This window comes from Carcharodon carcharias, chromosome 8 (genome assembly GCF_017639515.1).
Source record: "Carcharodon carcharias isolate sCarCar2 chromosome 8, sCarCar2.pri, whole genome shotgun sequence".
In the NCBI taxonomy this organism is placed as follows: Eukaryota; Metazoa; Chordata; class Chondrichthyes; order Lamniformes; family Lamnidae; genus Carcharodon; species Carcharodon carcharias.
Window position 1 is genome coordinate 153229059 of NC_054474.1, and position 7870 is coordinate 153236928.

General features: G+C 41.6%; 1 long non-coding RNA gene across 1 annotated transcript; it reads left to right on the top strand.

Annotated features, from left to right (window-relative positions):
• Positions 1 to 277: 277 nt before the first annotated feature.
• On the top strand, positions 278 to 1450 carry LOC121280834. The gene is made up of 3 exons (XR_005943720.1): positions 278 to 411; positions 793 to 920; positions 1327 to 1450. It is a non-coding gene; the product is annotated as an uncharacterized LOC121280834 (long non-coding RNA).
• The last annotated feature ends 6420 nt before the right edge of the window (positions 1451 to 7870 follow it).

The following is a 7870-nucleotide window of genomic DNA, read 5'->3' on the forward strand; positions in this document are numbered from 1 at the left end:
GGGGTCCCCACAATCGAGAGCCTCCTCCTCCTTCAACTTTGTAAAACCTCATTCCCACTCAGAAAAAAACATAGCAGCGATCTCCTCTCCCTTTTCTGGGCGGTTCTGCAAGGCTTCCTTTGTTCTAAACCTAAAACTGCAGCACCGCTTTCTGCTTTATTTGTCCTACTCCTCCAACCTGCAAGCTGTGTGCCAGCCTCTCCAATCCACTGAGTCTGTGGGGCTGCGGCCCATTCCACAACGTAAATAGAGATTTTTTTTTTGTTTGTTTTGCTCACCCAGCTTGTGGATTCTCACTCAGGGGTCTTGCGATTTTGGTACTTTTTTTAAATGTCGTGAGTGCTCCAGGAGATTTCTCAGCCATTTGGATCAGGCCCGTTTTCTCTTTAGCTCAAAGCAACAGCATGCCTGGTGAGTATATCTTACTTTCTTTTTAATTATCTTAAACATGCACAATCGCTGGGCAAGGGACAAGGCCAATTTCTTTCTAACTTTATTTCTTCTGTTCAATCCTATTTTATCCTCGTCACCAGTTTGTTGTAGGGGGGCCGAGCTGTACTATTAATGATAGAGTTGATCAGCAGACACTTCTTGGTTGAGAGCATTAAGTTTATTTACAATATACTCAGCAGCAACTGCACGTGTGCTTTCAACGCCAACTCCATCTCTACATGGACTCCTAAGATAGCCCGCGCTACTCTCTTGTTGGTTACTACAGATCATGTGATCTTCCTTAACAAGTATTATTCTTAAAGGTACATTACACAGTAAATAAAACCATAATTACTACAGGTGGCAAGAAACTTAAACACAGTGAGATTGAAAGAGAAATGGGAGAGTGACAGGAGGAGATGGAGAAGGGTGATCAACCAGCATTATGACGACCCCAAATAAAATGGGAGAAGCCAGAAGAAGAAGCGGTATGTACTCTTAGTATTTGTTAATGGAGCTCTTCACATTACCAAACCGATTATGGTAAATATTACTATCTCCTGTCACTAGGTGGTGCAGTAGCAGTGTTTTTGCATTTTATTAGTAGCTCCATAACACAGAGTGTTAAAATATAGTAGTGCCCAAGTTACATTGTGCAGACGATCCTGTGCTGTTTACCTAAAATAGGGCCCAAAAACTGAGCAGACAGGTTAGATTGGTGAGTTAGAGTGAAAGGAGTAGAATTTCCCTTTGTACATTGTGCCCAACACAAAGGACAATTAAATGGGGAGGGTTATGTGTGTGTGACAGCAGCTATCTGATCTATTTATATGACTGAGCAGGTCCTTGGCACAAGTGTGTGATACACCCCACATGGATTTTCTTCAATTACAGGCAATCCTTTCTACCCAAGTGCAAGAAAAGTAAAATCGGCAGGAACTCTACCATCTAGAAAGACAAGGATCAGTAGACACATGGGAACACCACCACCTTGAGCTTCCCCTCCAAGTCACTCACCATCATGACTTGGAAATATATCGCCGTTCCTTCACTGTCACTGGATCAAAACCCTGGATCTCCGTCCCTAACAGCACAGTGGGTGTACTTACACCATATGGACTGCAGTGGTTCAAGAAGGCAGCTCACCGCCACCTTCTCAAGGGCAATTAGGGATGGGTATAGTAAATGTTTACCTAGCTAGTGATGCCCACATCCCATGAATGAATATAAAATAAATCTGTGATGTAAAATGTCTGAGTGGCATTGCTGATAGGGAAATTTCTTCATTCTCTTCCTAGTAAGAGCCAGTTCAGCACAAAATTTCACTGTCACTGTCAACCAAATGCAAATTAAACTTATTTCAAAACTGCTGACTAGATTAATTTGTCAGGTCATTTTTAAACCATTATACGAAGTTAAATGAATTGTAAGCCATTCACCATTGTTACAAAGAATAATTCAATTGCTTTTTCCTTGGCTTACTGCTTGAGTTTGTGCTGAGTTTCTCATCCTGGGCGTTCCTTGGAGGAGAGGGATTGGAAGGTGAGTCTTTCTGACGACTTAAATGTTTCCTGGTGATTGCTTAGCATGTTACTGAAACAGCCATTGGAACAGATCACCTTCCCCACGAGGTATGGTGGGTAGGATTGGCACAGGACAAAACCTTAAAAACGGACATTGCAATGACAATGGTGAAGAAGTGAATGAATTTTAAATCTGTAGTTTTATTTCCATTTTTAGGTTGCTGTAAAGCAGTATCAGCATGAAAATGGCAGCATCAGTGCCAGAGCAAGGTTCTGATCTGATAAAAGCAAAAATAAAGGCAAAAAACTGCGGATGCTGGAAATCCAAATCCAAAACAAAAACAAAAACAAAAATACCTGGAAAAACTCAGCAGGTCTGGCAGCATCTGCGGAGAGTAACACAGCTAACATTTCGAGTCCGTATGACTCTTCAACAGAACAAGGTTCTGATCTGACTCTGAAACACACTAAAGCCAAGTATTGTGAGACCTCATCAGGAGACTGCCCTAGCTGGCTTGGATTTGGCACCAAGCGGAGGTTTACTCCAGTGCATTGTGAATCTGGAGTTAACAAGCAATCATTCCTTTCTAAGCATACAAGCGCAGATCCAGCTTGGCCTAAATAGCCAAGTGGTTATGGTACTGGGTTTGTAACCCCAAGATCAAGAGTTCAAATCTCACAATGGCAAACAATGTAACTTCATCTGAATAGGAACAGATGGAAAAACGTGTTTGTACTCGAAAGAGTTACAAGCGCAGATCCCTTCCCGGGACAGAGTGCAATCCATAGGCCACGGACAGCCGCATGCTCACACTGCAATTTATAGCGTGGATCCAACGGATAATTTTTCTAAACACTGGATCAATAGTTGATTATTTGCACATATCAATCACTTGTTTGATATTTGGATTCTACATGTTATAGTGACTAGTGAACATCTTGAGTTCTGGGCATTCTGTAATTACAGTAGAAATCTATGACAAATTCATGCTTCCAGCAATTATAAATTATACATTTTTCTTGTGAAGGAACTGGTGCTGATAAGTTATATTTTGCAGATCAGTAATCGCAGCTTTGTGAAGTTTTTTTTAAAAATCCTGTAAATTTCTATGGCAAACAGTATATAAAAACACAACATCCGCATATCAATGGATAAATAGCAACACCCAAGCGGGCAAAGCCAAGTCTGTTCTGAACTTATGGGATTTAATGTGATTAGTTGCTGAGAAAGACTATAATGATGTGCTGAACCCTGTTCAGTGAAAACTGACGTGTGCACTTGCACATTCCTTTTTGTGGAGCATCTATGTGTGTGTGTGTGTGTGTGTGCGTGGTGTATATACTATACATAGAGGTCAGCCAGGACAGAAGGTGACAAAAGGTGCGGAACTGGAGGTAGAAAAAGAGTATAAAAGCTCTGGATGAGGGTTAAGGTTAAGATCAGGAGACTGGTGATTAGAGCTTTGATGGACTCTATTCTTGAGGTGTTGGAAATGTAGTTAAATGTTTAGACAGCAGTGAGTGTTAAAACACTGAATAAATTCTGAAAACAAATCACCCATTATTTCCACAATTTGATAAGCGTGTTAGGCTAATTGTGCACTGTCCATCAAGAGCTAGACTGATGTGTTGCTTTCATATGTCCATTTTCTTTAAAAGCTTAGAACCATTTGTTATTTGCAACATTAATTATTAATTTTCAAAAAGGGATGTGTACAAAAGTGTCAACAGGTGATTAAATATATTACATTTGATGAGTGTGGCTTTCTTCCCCACTCCTGTCAGGTCAATTTTGTCACTAGTTACTGGGGATTCAGGGAAAATAATTGCCTGTGTCAACCAAATACTAGCGTAGAAAGTTTGTAAAGACTAGAGCCGGCACTGTCTGAGGAATGATTAATGACCCTCGAGGGGTTGGGTGACCTCCTCTACCTATGACGCTTAAGGAATTTTTTTTACACTGGGAGTGAGTTGATGTGACCTGCAATGCACTGACTGAAAGGGGGTTGGAAGCAGATTCAGTAATAACTTTCAAACGGGAATTAGATAAATACTTGATGGGGAAAATAACTTACAGGTGATGGGGAAAGAGTGAGGGCATGGAATTAATCAGACACCTCTGCCAAAGACCTGGCACAGGCATGATGAGCTAAATGGCCTCCTGTTCTGTACAATTCTTGGCTAATTGACCTAGTCTAAAATGATCACCCTTTCTTTTTCCTTTTTTCAATACTTGGACAATTTGAAGCCGTCTATCACAAGTCTGATGGCCACTTTTATAGCGGAATATATTAAGAAACCCTCAATTCTTTTACACAATTTTTGTACTTTAGCTTGGCCTTGCCATGCAACTGCCACTTCCTGGTAAAGCAAAGAGTGATCATATAAACTCAGGAGTCAGGCCCCAGTCAGGCTGTGGGCTACTGCAGTGTGACACCCCCTCAGGGAGACTATCTCATGACATGACTTCAGGGTCAAGCCATGTTCTTAAAAATCCTCGGGGATCTCGTGCCCACTTTAAAAATGGAAACAGGAGGGAGTTTTATGTTTTGAAAGGGGTATGTTTCTTCCAACATCCTCAAATCATTTAAAAAAAACAATGCAGCCCAACCCTTAGCTTGGTGCCTATTTGTGTCTCACCGCAGTGCACAGAGTATCATTTGTGTTTTGTTGTGGTACACAGTATGTACTAAGTTGTTAACTTACCATTGAACTTAATCATGCCCTGAATAAGCTTTAAATGTTCAGATATCCTGTTTACACTTAGATTGCTATTCATATATTTTTATTGTGAACACTTGAAATTTGGTATTCTTGCATTTGTCCTAATGAGTGCAAGACAAAAAGCTTCAACAAAATGTCTCTCTTTCCAGCAATATATTTTTATTGTGTATTCAAATTGATTGGCAGGTTAGCGATCAAAAAGTAGAGAGTAGGGTTGCCAACTGTAATTAAATGTATTCCTGGAGGTTTCATCACATGACTTCCCTCCCTGCCCCTCACCAACCCCCACCACCCCCAACCCTCAATGCCATTCATTGACCAACACATCCATCCTTGCGATTTACTGTCTTCCTTGACCAACACATCCATCCTTGTGATTTACTGTCTTCCTTGACCAACACATCCATCCTTGTGATTTACTGTCTTCCTTGACCAACACATCCATCCTTGTGATTTACTGTCTTCCTAGGCCAACTGGAAAGCAAAAAGATTCATTATCCCATTGGATGATGCTTGACTGCAGCTTTTTTCCTTCCTATTTTCAATGTTTTTATATCTGGTAAAGAGAAATGTTCAAAGAAAATTTTAAAAAGCAATTTTTTTAATGCCCTGATGATTTTTCTCCAGGGTTAAACACAGAAGTGTCCTGGAGATTTATTCTCAATTCTTGGAGACTCCAGGCCAAACCTAGAGCGCTTGCTCGCTTGCTGAACTGCTCGTATGTCTCATCTATGCCTTATTCTCCACCAGGCATAACTATTCATATATATATGACCGCTTTGCAGAACACCTGCTGTCTGTCCGCAAGAATGACCCAAACCTCCCTGTCGCTTGCCATTTTAACACTCCACCCTGCTCTCTTGCCCACATGTCTGTCCTTGGCTTGCTGCATTGTTCCAGTGAAGCCCAACGCAAACTGGAGGAACAACACCTCATCTTCCGACTAGGGACTTTACAGCCTTCCGGACTGAATATTGAATTCAACAACTTTAGGTCGTGAGCTCCCTCCCCCATCCCCACCCCCTTTCTGTTTCCCCCTTACTTTTTTTTCCAATAAATTATAAAGATTTTCCTTTTCCCACCTATTTCCATTAAATATAAAACAAAACCCCACTAGAGCTATACCTTGAGTGCCCTACCATCCATTCTTAATTAGCACATTCGTTTAGATAATATCACCAACTTTAACTTTAACACCTATGTGTTCTATTGTACTATTGTCGTTGACATCTTTTGATGATCTGCTTCTATCACTGCTTGTTTGTCCCTACAACCACACCACCCCCACCTCTCTCTCTCTCTATCTCTCTGCCCCCCCACACACACACCTTAAACCAGCTTATATTTCAACTCTTTCTTGGACTCGAACTCAAGTTTTGTCGAAGGGTCATGAGGACTCGAAACGTCAACTCTTTTCTTCTCCGCCGATGCTGCCAGACCTGCTGAGTTTTTCCAGGTAATTCTGTTTTTGTTTTATGACTATTCCTATGCTCTCCAAGCTTCCTCAGATCACTCACCCTCCAAAATTCCTCTGCCTGTACCTGATACATTGCATATTTCCAGCAATTGGAGTTTTCAATTTCAGATTTCTCCTGTTTCTTGATTCTTCTCAGTTGAGACTAATTGATGAAGAGAGTTCTCCAAATCAAATTCACCACCCTACTAATAATGGATGAAAGAGTTGTGAAGAGAGTTGACCTCGATGCAAAGCTCTTCCCCCCTGTTACGTCCCTCCCTTACAGAGCAATAAACACAGTGCGAGCTGGCTCCTTTCTGTCGCTGAATATGAAGGATAAAGTGGCGTTTATTGTCTAACCCAGTACAGCCCTCAATTGACAGTTAAGGATGGAAAGCAGAACACCTATCTCCCTCTACATAAGTTCTCTGAGTCCTCCAATAACACTTCCCCTAATGTTCAGTTTTCTAACCAAGCCTGATATTGCTGGCATGATCTTATTGGAAAAACTAACTTTGGGGATAGGATACCCAGAACAAGGAGAAGGCGGGGGGTGGTGGTCTGTATTGTTAACCTTAAATGAGACCTACCCCTTTTGCACAAAGGGCAGTGAAAACCTGGAACCCTCTCCCACAAACAGCTGTTGAGGCCAGAGGGGAGGGGGGTGGGGTTGTCAATTGAAGATTGTGAAACTGAGATTAAGAGACTTCTATATTTCACCCCTCTCCTATTTTTACTTAGTTCTGTTGAAGGGTCATGAGGACTCGAAACGTCAACTTTGTTCTTCTCCGCTGATGCTGCCAAACCTGCTGAGTTTTTCCAGGTATTTCTGTTTTTCTTTAAGAGACTTCTGTTGCACAAGGATATTAATGGGATACGGAATCAAGGCGGGTATGTGGAGTTAAGATACAAACCATGCAAGATTTAACTGAATGATGGAATAGGCTTGAGGGGGTGGGCCTCCTCCTGTCCCTATGTAACTGTTATCGGCTAAATTTGATTTGTCTTGACAATTTAAAAAGAAAACCCCTGCGTCATGTAGCCTTCAGCAATTGATAGAATCAAATAGATTCCCTCTGTGACAGCACAGCCTTTGGTGAAACTAGCAATGTTTACAATGCTCACATTATTGAAGAAATAATGGATAATATGGATTTCTGCAGAGGGAGGTTAATTGCCCTGTGCATTCCAATCATTGCAGATGAGATAAGGAGGTGTTACACTCCTTGTTTTCATTGACCTGTTGTTTCCCTCCCTACAACAATGGCAATTGTTCACTCTGATCCCAAAGTTAGATCTCTTCCATAATTCCATCTTTACAGACCTGAGGGCTTAAAATTTTCCCCACTTGCCATAACCTGACAGCTGGAGGTGTCAGGTTACCTGGGTTGATCGTGCTCCTGTCTCTGCCTCAGCAGTTCCTGCATTCAAATCCGACACCAATCCATGAAACGAGGCTGGCTTTCAATATCATGCTTTCTTTATAAATCATTTACAGGGATGTGAGTATTGCTGGTAAAACCAGAATTTATTTCCCATCTCTAATTGTCCTTGAGAAGGAGGTGGTGCGCCCTCTTCCTGAACACAACCGAGAGTAGGTTGCCAGGCCCTTTAAGAGAGCAGTGAAGACCAAAACACATTGCCTGTGGTTCTTCTTTTATTCATTAATTGGATGGGCTTCATTGGCTGGGCCAGCATTTGTTGCCCATCCCTAATTTCCCTTGAGAAGGTGGTG